Below are 11,468 nucleotides of genomic sequence, written 5' to 3'. Positions count from 1 at the left end.
CTGGGCCCCGGCAAGGGAGGAACCTGCAACCTAGGTACATGCCTTTAGTCAGAATTGAACCTGGACCCTGTGGTCTGTAGGCCAAGGCATTATCCATTGAGCCAAACCATCTAGGGCAGGATATGACATATCTTAGCCCTCCAGCAGCAGACCTTCATTTTTTTCCTCCAGGAGTGAGGTGGAAAAACCCTAGATCACCTTCTTGGATTCTTATTACCCAAGTTACCAAGAACACTACCAGTGGCATACAGGGAGCTTAGCCAATGACAGTCAGAAAAGGTGTTTCCTCTGCAGCTCATGTGCAGAGGCCCGACTGCTGGCAAGCCGCAGCTGGCAGGCTGCGGCTTAGGCAGGGCCCCACTGGCTCTGCTCCAACCCTGCTCAAGCCTCTGCCACAGCTTGGGCAGGGCCCCCTGGCTCTGCTCAAACCTCCACCATGGCTTGGGCAGAGCCCCCTCAGCTCTGCTGTGGCTTGGGCAGGGCCCCCCAGCTCTGATCAAGCCTCTGGCGTGGCTTAGGCAGGGCCCCCCCACCTGGCTCCACTCTGGGCCTGCTCAAGCCTCCACTGAGATTTGGGCAGGGTCCTCCAGCTCTGCTCAAGCCTCCACCATGGCTTGGGCAGGGCCTCAAAGCAAGCATTCCACTGGCCGCTCACGCTGCCCGCTCTCAGCAGCTGCTCCCCTCCCACTCTGGGACTGGGGGACTCCAGTGGGGCTGAGAGGACTGGTCACCGCCGTCTTCTGGCTATGGGCGCTGCCATCTTTGTGGTGGAGTGATGGTTAATTTGCATATTACCCTTTTATTAGCTAGGATGAGTGAATCACACCACATGTAGTTTTACATATGAAGATGGAGCTTGTGATGAACCAGGAGGGAAAGCATTGGAGTGGTTCATCAAGTGCCAGTGGAGGCTTATACATTGAGTGCTCCCCCTTGATCTCACCTGTGCACTGACCAACAGCATGATGTGGCAACAATTTTAGGAGCAAATCAGTGTAATAATCATAGAGATGGAATATGGGTCATCACTCTCCACTTTGTGCCCAGGCAGACATTGTTAATCAATCATGGAATTCCTTCCCACTGCAACTATTTACAACCTTAGAATATGAAGAACTACCACACAATCATGTTCAGCCTTTAGATGAAAAGATACTTGCTATCTCTAGCTCAGGAAAAGAGAGAACACTCCAACTAATTCATGTCTCTTTGGTGTGACAGATGAGGCAAGTCACCCACCCCCAAAATATGATGGCCATGGTGAGGAGGAAGGATAAGGCTTTGGGTATGAAAAGCTAGTCGAGGTCAGAAATGGGAGAATATTTAAGTAGATTATAAATCAGACCTTAGGTAGTTAAGTCAGATACCTTGGAGAAAGAAAGACTTCAAGACAAAGAAGAATGATTCATGGCATTGGAGATCCATGCTACATAGTACAGTGATGACGCCTAAGAGATTATTTTGGCTGGGATGTAAATATGCAGCTTTAGGATTGGCTGATTTTAGGATTAGCTCTGGGGTATAGATTGTGTCCTGGGTTACCTGGCCCTGGGGTGATTGGGGTGGATAGATTGGCTCAACAGCAGAGGTGTTTGGGATGTGGACTTCATTGTCTGCTCAAGAAGGACAGCTAACTAGCTTCTAATCAGGGCTTCAAAATTGGGTCAAGAAAGAAATTTAAAAGCTATAGTAGATTAGCCGTAAACAAATGATGGAATATCTGGATCCCTTTTTTCTTATCTGCAAAATGGGGATAACAATATATACCCATAGGATTATGCAAAGATTAAACAAGAAAGAGACATAAAGCACTTAACTGGTGTCAGAAAGAGCTTAATAAAAGTGCTTATTTTAACAGAGAATATTATTAATAAAGTTATTTATAAAGTCCTAAGAAGTACCCTGCTTCTTACAATCAAAAGTTTGTCATGCCCAATACCCTCTTCTAGGTAAAACAGTCCCACCCTCAGTCTCTACTCAGCTATTGTGCTCTCTCCATGGGGGCACTTCTGATTGGATATGGGGTCTGGTAGCTCACCCATTAGCTGGCCAATGATCTCTGAGGTCACTTGACACAAAGGCCAATTAAGTTGATGGCTATTAGCACAGCCAATCAGACTGGCTTCCTCTGGGATATAGCCCATAAAATATGAAGAGGACCACTTAAATAAGAGGGAGGGGTAATGGAGTTGAGAAATGAGAGGCAGAGCCATTGTCAGGGAGAACGTTTGTGGACTAAGAGAGAGATGGATGGCATAGGTTGTCTCTAGAACTACCTTGAATTCTGACAGCTTTTCTACTTCCACTCATAGGGTAACCATATAATTTTTCATATTTTGAGAATAAGAATAGAGTCATCCTTTAATTTTTTATGTTTTTCTCAGCAGATGCAAAATGGGATGTCACTCTCACATAAAACCCAAAAGAAGCCCTGTGAATGTCACTTCAGCACCATCTTTAATTTGCTTTGGACCAACCACACACCCTCACTGAGCCCCAGTCTTCTCATCTGTCAAACTCCACGGCTTGGACATCCCGCAAGGTTCCGGTGCTCCTCTGAGGGTGGCCGAGGTCACTAGAGGGTGAATCTGTGGAATCAAGTAGGAACCACAGAGTGGAGGCATCCTACCTCCTTGGACACTGGACAGGACTATCTTGGTGCTTGTGCCCTGTACCCACTGGTGCCTAGAGAAGAAATAGAGATGTACTTCCAACCCAAGAAATGGAGATAAATATAGCCCTGGTTGGATTAATATCCCCAGAATTACTCATGTCTCCTTCAAAGTGAAGCAAAGATCATGTGCCGCCTGACAACCACCCATCTGGCCCGAGAACTGTCGCCATATGGATGGTTCTCGCTAATTATAGTTAAATACTGAAGGGAGGGGTTCCAGCATGGAGCTTTGTCAGAGCAGAAGTCCCTTGGTTTCCCCTTTCCAGGAGTTTAGTAGAAAGCTGGTGAAGTTACTCTGCTCACACCTGCCCAGGCACATTCAGGCATGCCATCCAACCTTTCCAGAATCAGCTTCCTTCACCTCGGAAGTGGAGGAATAATACTCTTCCTTCTGAATGTTCAAAAGGGTTAACAACAGTGGCCTCTATACCAAATAAAGGGCCAGTCAAGATCCTGGATAATGGAGGAATCCAAGGAAACAACCAATAGTACTAAATTTGCATTTTGTGGTTCCCATTGTGAACCTGAGTCCTTGTTTAGGTTGCCAGAGTTTATACAAAAGATATAAAGATATATTATTTTTGCTGGTCCCAGGCAAAAAGCACCCAATGAGTCATTCTGATCCCATAAAGGAAGCTCTCTTGTTGAAAGCACTCAGCAAATGAGGCATTGCTTTCTTAAAATAGTTGGAGATCACTTTCTCTCCATCCCAAGAGGATGGCCAACTTGAGAGATGAGAAATGCATTTCCTACATATGTGCCCTTGGACACTCACCAAGAGCTGCCAATTTAGCTTTGGACCAAATGTTGGGTGGGGGATTCAGTTTTGGGAGGTAGGATATTCAACTTGTGGGTGAATACATGCCTTTATTCTATCTGCATTGCTTTGTCCACCCCTGACCCTGGTTCTGCAAGCACCACTAGCTCTCCCGCCCACCACATCATCAAAGTTGGATTACTCTCCCATGGTGGCTCACACTTCTGTGCCCTCAGAAGCCAATGTACATAACTACAGTGGAGCAGGTGTAAGAAGAATCATAGGACTCTCTCCATGTTCACTAATTAACACACTTTTTTAAAAGATGTGGATATAAAGAAACACTTCCCTTCTAAAACAAAAACAATGATGAAAGCATGGCAAGAAATGACAACTAATGCCTGGTTCTAGAGTTTGGGAGACAACAGGGTCGGGGAGAGATGGTCATAAACTCGGGAGTGTATGCCCTGTCTCAATAGAGCGCCTCTAAGGGGCCAGGCCATGGTTACCGTTTGCCAATGAAGGACCATTGTTGCCAGATCATCGGACTTTTCTAGAAATACTCTCAACTAGGTTATTCATGTGACATATTCCGATTTTTTCTTGACTCAAGCTTTTAGTAAATATTTGAAGCTTTTCTACTATTTTTTTTTATTAGGCATGGTCTTGGTTAAAGTGATAGAGTATGAGGCAAGCACTCCCAGGGGGACTTCTTGTCAACTTAGGAAGATAGCTTATCTAAAATGAGTACAGACACTAGTGCAGTGAAGGCCTGGGGGGCGGGGGCGGTCTAGGAGCCAGGTGGAGGAGGTCAGTGGAAGGGGGGGGAAAGGGGGACATCTGTAATAATTTCAATAATAAAGATAAATTTAAAAAATAACACAATGACAACAACACAGATGAGCACAGAGATGAGAGATAACTGAAGCAGAGTCCTGGTGATATCATTTGAACCCCTGGATCCAGCCACACCCGAAGCCTCCTTCCAATATCCCTGCACTTTCTAACAATTTCATCCTCTTGCTTAAGTCAGTTTGAGTTATGGTTCTTTTACTTACAACTAAAAAAAATCCTAATCAATACAAGGACCTCAGGGTCATTCATAAATAGTTGATAACAATATGAACATGCCACGGATCTGCTGTGGTTTGAAATGGCTGGAGAAGAGAGTGTGTTGGTGCCAGAGCAAGCTGCACAGATAGAAAAAAGCTGAATCATAAAGAGCCTGGGATGCTTTCCCCAAAAGTTTGTCTCTTTACCCACAGGCTATAGCAAACCAGTGAAAGGTTTGGGAAGTGGCCCCAGCTTTCTTGGATGTAGGAATGACTCAAACTTTCTCTGCTGTGGGATTTCTATTTGGAAGTTTGGCTTCTTGGTGGTAGGTCCCGTCTTTTTCTGCTAGTTATTCTGGGGCAGTGGCAGCTTCCCTCCCACGTGATGGGGTGAAATGATGGAGCCTGTGTTTTCTGGGTTTTGAACATCTCCAAGCCATGTTGCAGACTCATTTGACTGGTTTGTAATCCCCAGGAGAATATCCAGCAAGCAGAAGCTCCCAGCACTTTGAATACATGGTACAATAAAGGCAAAGGCACGATCATAGCAGAACAAGTGGCACAATATTTTCCTAAGCGTGTTTGGATTAGATTTATGTTAGATTTGGGAATCTGGAAATGTAATAGGTGGGAGAACTTTCATCAAACTTTAGAAAGCGCGTGTATAATTCATGGCTGCCTGGTACAGGGAGCTGCTGGGAAGGGTTCCAGCAGCCACACAGAGAGAGAGAGAGACAGATACAGTATGGCAGAGAGCAAAATAGTGTCACCTGCCACCTGTCACCTGCTGAACCTCCTCTTGCAATTTATGGGGACTGTTAGCTACTAACAATCTAAATAACTCATTTCCACGCCAGGGATGATAACTAATGCAGAGAATACTGCAGATCAATTTCATGCTGTGACCTCTTTTTGAAAATGGGGACACAGCTGGTGTATGAGTGTCATGGAGTGGGAGCTGGCATGACTTAAGGGCCAATAGATAATTTTTAACATATGGTTATTATTATTTGTTTGTTTTTGTCTTTTTCCCCCCACAAGGGTCCCAACGTTCATTCAAGAAAGGCTGAGATGGAACCAGTGGGAAGAGGATGATGGGAAATTATTTTCATGTCCTAATATCCATAGAGCTTTGGGGTCAAACAGGCCTGGATTTGAATCTTGATTCCTTTATTTATAATCTATTATCTTGAATCAGGAACCCATCTTTCTGAGACTCAGTTTCTTATTTAATAAAATGGAGACAATAATAATAGCAAAAACACCATACAGTTGTTTCACTTAAAAAATATATTGAGATAAGAATTTACCAATAATAGACATAGTGATTTCTCTCCCCTTTGGTGTGTGTGTAAGGAGAGGAGAGGAGAGGAAAGGAGAGGAGAGGGGAGGGGAGGGGAGGGGAGGGGAGGAGAGGGGAGGGGAGGGGAGGGGAGGAGAGGAGAGGAGAGGAGAGGAGAGGAGAGGAGAGGAGAGGAGAGGGAGAATGTGAACAGCATGATATTTAACTGCCTGGATTCTGAGACCAGCCCACTGGGGTTTAAGTAATGGCTCTACTACTTACATAACCTGGTCAAGTAATACTACTTTATCTCATAGGTTGTTAGGAGGGTTAAATGAATGATTATATGGGAGTGCTTAGATCCTGGCACATGCTTTACTATACGTCTTAGCTATCAGTAGTAATTGTATTACTAATTGAACACTGCTATTATTTCTGTTCAGAATGATAATGATAATAATTACTCAATTGATGTAGAGGATTATGACATTTGGGGAGGAAAACGATGAAGGGTATATAGACGTTGAAGTTATTCCTGGCTTAAAGTATACTCAACCTTCATTTTTACATTTATAAAGCGGAGGAGATTTCTAGCCTGTGGGGTTAAAGTGACGTTAAAATGCGTCTGTGGAGTGCCAGCCTAGGACACAGTGGCTGCTGTCATGACTGCTCATTTTACAGAGGAGGAAGTACAGTGGAAGCCACGTGCCCCCAGGCACACAAATGGTCTGGCCACGTGTCTTTCCCAAAATCCCTTGCCCTTCTCATTCCCCAGATGCTGCCTTTTTAAAAGGATGTTGGGATCATTTAGGGGACAGTGGTAGTCTTTGGATTTTCATACCATGGGAAGTGATGGCACCATGAGAATTGAAGTAAAAGCAATCTGGGGGAATCTGTCCAGTTCATTTGTTCCTGACATGTGACCCCACCACCTGTTAGAGGATTGAACCAAGGTTGGCTCCTGCTTCAACCACATCCGTGCTTCACTGTGGCTTTTGGAATAAGGACGTGGTTAGTCTGGCCTTACCCATCATGGACCTACAGGGCCTCATGCTCATGCCATCTCACCTTCTGTCTAGTACTACAGCCATGTCGGCCTTCATTGACCCTTGAGCCCACCATGTACCCTCTTGCTAGAGGGCCTTTGCACAGGCTGTTCCCTCTGCCTGAAACACCCAAGCCTCTACTCTCCTCCTCATCTTTCTAATATAATTTCCATTGTTACTTTCTCAAGCAAACCTTCCCTCACCTCCCTGATGGGATCAAATTTGTCCACCGCAAGTTGTCATTGCCTGCTGTGCCATTCTGTCCTAACACTAGCCACAGTTGCAATTATACATCAGTACGTGTGACTGTTTGGGCAATGGCCACATCTCCCAGCAGACTCCAGGCTCCGACGGGTGAGGTCATTTTTACTTTTGCTCACTTTTGTATCCCCAGTACTTGGCATGGAGCCTGGCCCATAATAGATGCTCAACGAATACTTGCTGAGTGAATGAATAAGTACCAAAAATGGGTAGAGAACTACAGGTGAAAAATGCATACCACCGCTGCTGAGAGGGGAGAGCTGTCCTGGTCCCCACCCTGACCCTTCTTAAAATCTACTTTTCTTAACCTTTTCTTTAGATTCCATGCAAGCCTCTCACCACCAGCCATCCATGGAATTCCTATGTTTTGTTTAATCTCTTGTGAGTGGGGCTTTCTTAGTGGCAACCCAATGAGATCCTTCATGCTGCTGTAAGGAGATGGAGAACATTTCAAGGGTTTTCTTATTCCAAGGTGATTCAAACTGAGGATATGCAACAGAGACAATGCCAATGACAAAAACTATGAGGAACATTAAGGGTGGATGTACTTCTTACCTGCTGTTACTTATAATGTGGCTCAGCATGCTACCCAGCCTGGCCAGGGAGCACCACTTCAGTTTTTTTCTAGTCCTAGTGAGGTCTTATCTCAGTCCTTATAACACCTTCCCTAACTTTTGTGTTCATTTCTCCACTTTCAACACTCTTCCCTCCCACAGACCTTATTTGAGTCCATTAGCATCCTTGTCAAATGTAAAACTCTCCTTCCAGGAGGTCAAACACTGAAAGCAACATCCTAGTACCGCACAGGGACTATAGTTAATGATATTGTAATAACTATGTGCGGTGTCAGGTGGGTACTAGACTTATCGGGAGATCACTTTGTAAGTTACATAAATGCCTAATCACCATGGTGTACACCTGAAACTAATATAATATTGAATGCCAACTGTAATTGAAAAATAAAAAAATGAAAGCAGTGTCTAAGGATCCTGTCTGTATATCACAGAGAAACCTTGGTTTATCTTAAACCTTTAAAAAAATTTTATCTTTATTATTGAAAGTATTACAGATATCTCCCTTATTCCCCCCATTGACCTCCTTCACCCCATTCCTGCCCCTCCCCAGGCCTCAACGCACTATTGTCTGTGTCCATATAAATGCATATATACATATACGTTTTTTAAAAAAATATATTTTATTCATTTTTTACAGAGAGAAAGGGAGAGAGATAGAGAGTTAGAAACATCGATGAGAGAGAAACATCGATCAGCTGCCTCCTGCACATCTCCTACTGGGGATGTGCCCGCAACCCAGGTACATGCCCTTGACTGGAATCGAACCTGGGACCTTTCAGTCCACAGGCCGACGCTCTATCCACTGAGCCAAACCGCTTTCGGCCATATATGTTTTTTGGTTAATCTCTTCCCACCACCATCCTCCCCGCTTCCCTCTGAGATTCCTCAGTCTGCTCCATGCTTCCATGTCTCTGGATCTATTTTGTTTGTCAGTTTATTTTATTCGATTCCACATATAAGTGAGATCATGTGATACTTCTGTTTCTCTGACTTGTAAAGGCTCTCCTACTCTCAATTCACTGTTTCTGTCCTTCCCAGTCCTTTGTGTGTGTGTGTGATTGAACCAAATGAACATTCACCCAGCTGCCTAGACCAGGACCTGGACTTAGAAGCGGGCCATCACTTTGTTGCATCCCTTTCCCTGACCCCCACACAGTCAAACCCGCTGAGTTCATTCACCATCCTACCTGCTAAATGTCTCCGCAACTCCACTGCTTCCTTACCTGTGTCCTCACTGCCACCATCCTGGCCAAGCTGTGTGATCTCTCTCCTTGATGGCTCAAACTCTTTTCCAATTGTCTCCCTGCTTCCAGGCTTACCCCCTTCCATGCTGCTCATCTTTTCAAACACAGACATGATCATGTCTATAATTTCACCTTCTCTGCACCTCAGCTACCACCTGAGGGTCATACCTTAGAACTCATCGCTGAGCACTGCCCCATCTACAAACATCACGAATGCCAGCTTCCTGCTTGTGGCTAAAAACTCCTATTTTTCCAGCTATGAACACCACCACTTTCTCCATATTCTTTAGCCTTATCTTCTTTAAAAAAACAACAACAACTTTGCATTGTCAACACTATTGCAGATGTCCCATCCCCCCTCACCCCCCTCCCCGTTTGCCCATGTCCACTCAGACCCTACCCTCTTCCCTCTGACCATCATTTCACTGTTGTCTATGTCTATGGGTTATGCATATATGTTCTTTGGCTAATCTTTTCACCTTTCATCCAGTCCCCCTCACTCTCCTCCCCTTTGACAGCTGTCAGTTTGTTCCATGTATCCATGCCTCTGGTTCTATTTTGTTTGGCAGTTTATTTTGTTCATTAGATCCCTCATATAAGTGAGATCATATGGTATTTGTCTTTCTCTGACTGGCTTGTTTCACTTAGCATCATCTCCAGGTCCATCCATGCTGTTGCAAAAGGTAAGAGTTCCTTCTTTTTTACAGGCACGTAGTATTTCCTTGTGTAAAAGTACCACAACTTCTTATCCATTCATCTACTGATAGGCACTTGAGCTGCTTCCAGATCTTGACTATTGTAAATAATGCTACTCTGAACATTGGGGTGCATATATTATTTCTTATTGGTGTTTTGTATTTTCAGAAGTGGGATCGCTGAGTCAAAAGGCAATTCCATTTTTAATGTTAGAGGAAGCCCCATACTGTTTTCCACAGTGGCTGCACCAGGTTGCATTCCCACCAGCAGTGCATGAGGGTTCCCTTTTCTCCACATCCTGGTCAGTACTTGTTGCTTGTTGATTTATTTATTTATTTATTTTTTAAATTATTAATCTTACTTTTATTTCTTTTTTTTTTATTCTTTTAAAAAAATATTATAATAAGTATTACAAACGGTATTACATATGTGTCCTCCCCCCCCCCCCCGCCCTTGACAATCCCCTGCCCTCCCTTACCCCCCAGTGTCTTATGTCCATTAGTTATGCTTATATGCATGCATACAAGTCCTTCGGTTGATCTCTTACTCCCCTCCCTTCTGCCCCCCAACCCTCTCTGGCCTTCCCACTGCAGTTTGACAATCAGTTTGAGGCAGCTCTGCCTCTGTATCTATTATTGTTCAAAAGTTTGTAATGGTCTTTATTATCCATGAATGAGTGAGATCATGTGGTATTTTTCCTTCATTGACTGGCTTATTTCACTTAGCATAATGCTCTCCAGTTCCATCCATGCTGTTGCAAATGGTAAGAGTTCCTTCTTTTTTACAGCAGCATAGTATTCCATCGTGTAGATGTACCACCGTTTTCTAATCCATTCATCTACTGATGGGCACTTAGGCTGTTTCCAGATCTTAGCTATGATGAATTGTGCTGCTATGAACATATGGGTGCATATATCCTTTCTGATTGGTGTTTCTGGTTTCTTGGGATATATTCCTAGAAGTGGGATCACAGGGTCAAATGGGAGTTCCATTTCCAGCTTTTTGAGGAAACTCCATACTGTCTTCCATAGTGGTTGCACCAGTCTGCATTCCCACCAGCAGTGCACAAGTGTTCCTTTTTCTCCACATCCTCTCCAGCACTTGTCGTTTGTTGATTTGTTGATGATAGCCAGTCTGACAGGTGTGAGATGGTACCTCATTGTTGTTTTGATTTGCATCTCTCGTATGATTAGTGACTTTGAGCATGTTTTCATATGTCTCTTGGCTTTCTGGATGTCCTCTTTTGAAAGGTGTCTATTTAGATCCTTTGCCCATTTTTTGATTGGATTGTTTATCTTCTTTTTGTTAAGTTGTATGAGTTCCCTATAAATTTTGGAGATTAGGCCCTTATCAGATATGACGTTGGCAAATATGTTTTCCCACGCAGTGGGTTTTCTTGTTGTTTTGTTGATGGTTTCTTTTGCTGTGCAGAAGCTTTTTATTTTGATGTAGTCCCATTTGTTCATTTTCTCTTTAGTTTCAACTGCCCTAGGAGCTGTATCAGTGAAGAAATTGCTTCTGCATATGTCTGAGATTTTGTTGCCTTTGTATTCTTCTAGAATTTTTATGGTTTCCTGTCGTACATTTAAGTTCTTTATCCATTTTGAGTTTATTCTTGTGTATGGTGTAAGTTGGTGGTCTAGTTTCATTTTCTTGCATATATCTGTCCAATTTTCCCAACACCATTTATTGAAGAGACTATCTTGGCTCCATTGTATGTTCTTTCCTCCTTTGTCAAATATTGATTGAGCATATTGGTTCGGGCCAATTTCTGGGGTCTCTATTCTATTCCACTGATCTATATGTCTGTTCTTGTGCCAGTACCAGACAGTTTTGAGAACAGTGGCTTTGTAATACAGCTTGATATCTGGCATTGAGATC

This window comes from Myotis yumanensis, unplaced genomic scaffold, assembly GCF_028538775.1.
Source record: "Myotis yumanensis isolate MYYU_CA2020_CCGP unplaced genomic scaffold, mMyoYum1.0.hap1 SCAF_4, whole genome shotgun sequence".
Lineage (NCBI taxonomy): Eukaryota > Metazoa > Chordata > Mammalia > Chiroptera > Vespertilionidae > Myotis > Myotis yumanensis.
Note: the sequence above shows the minus strand (reverse complement) of the source record.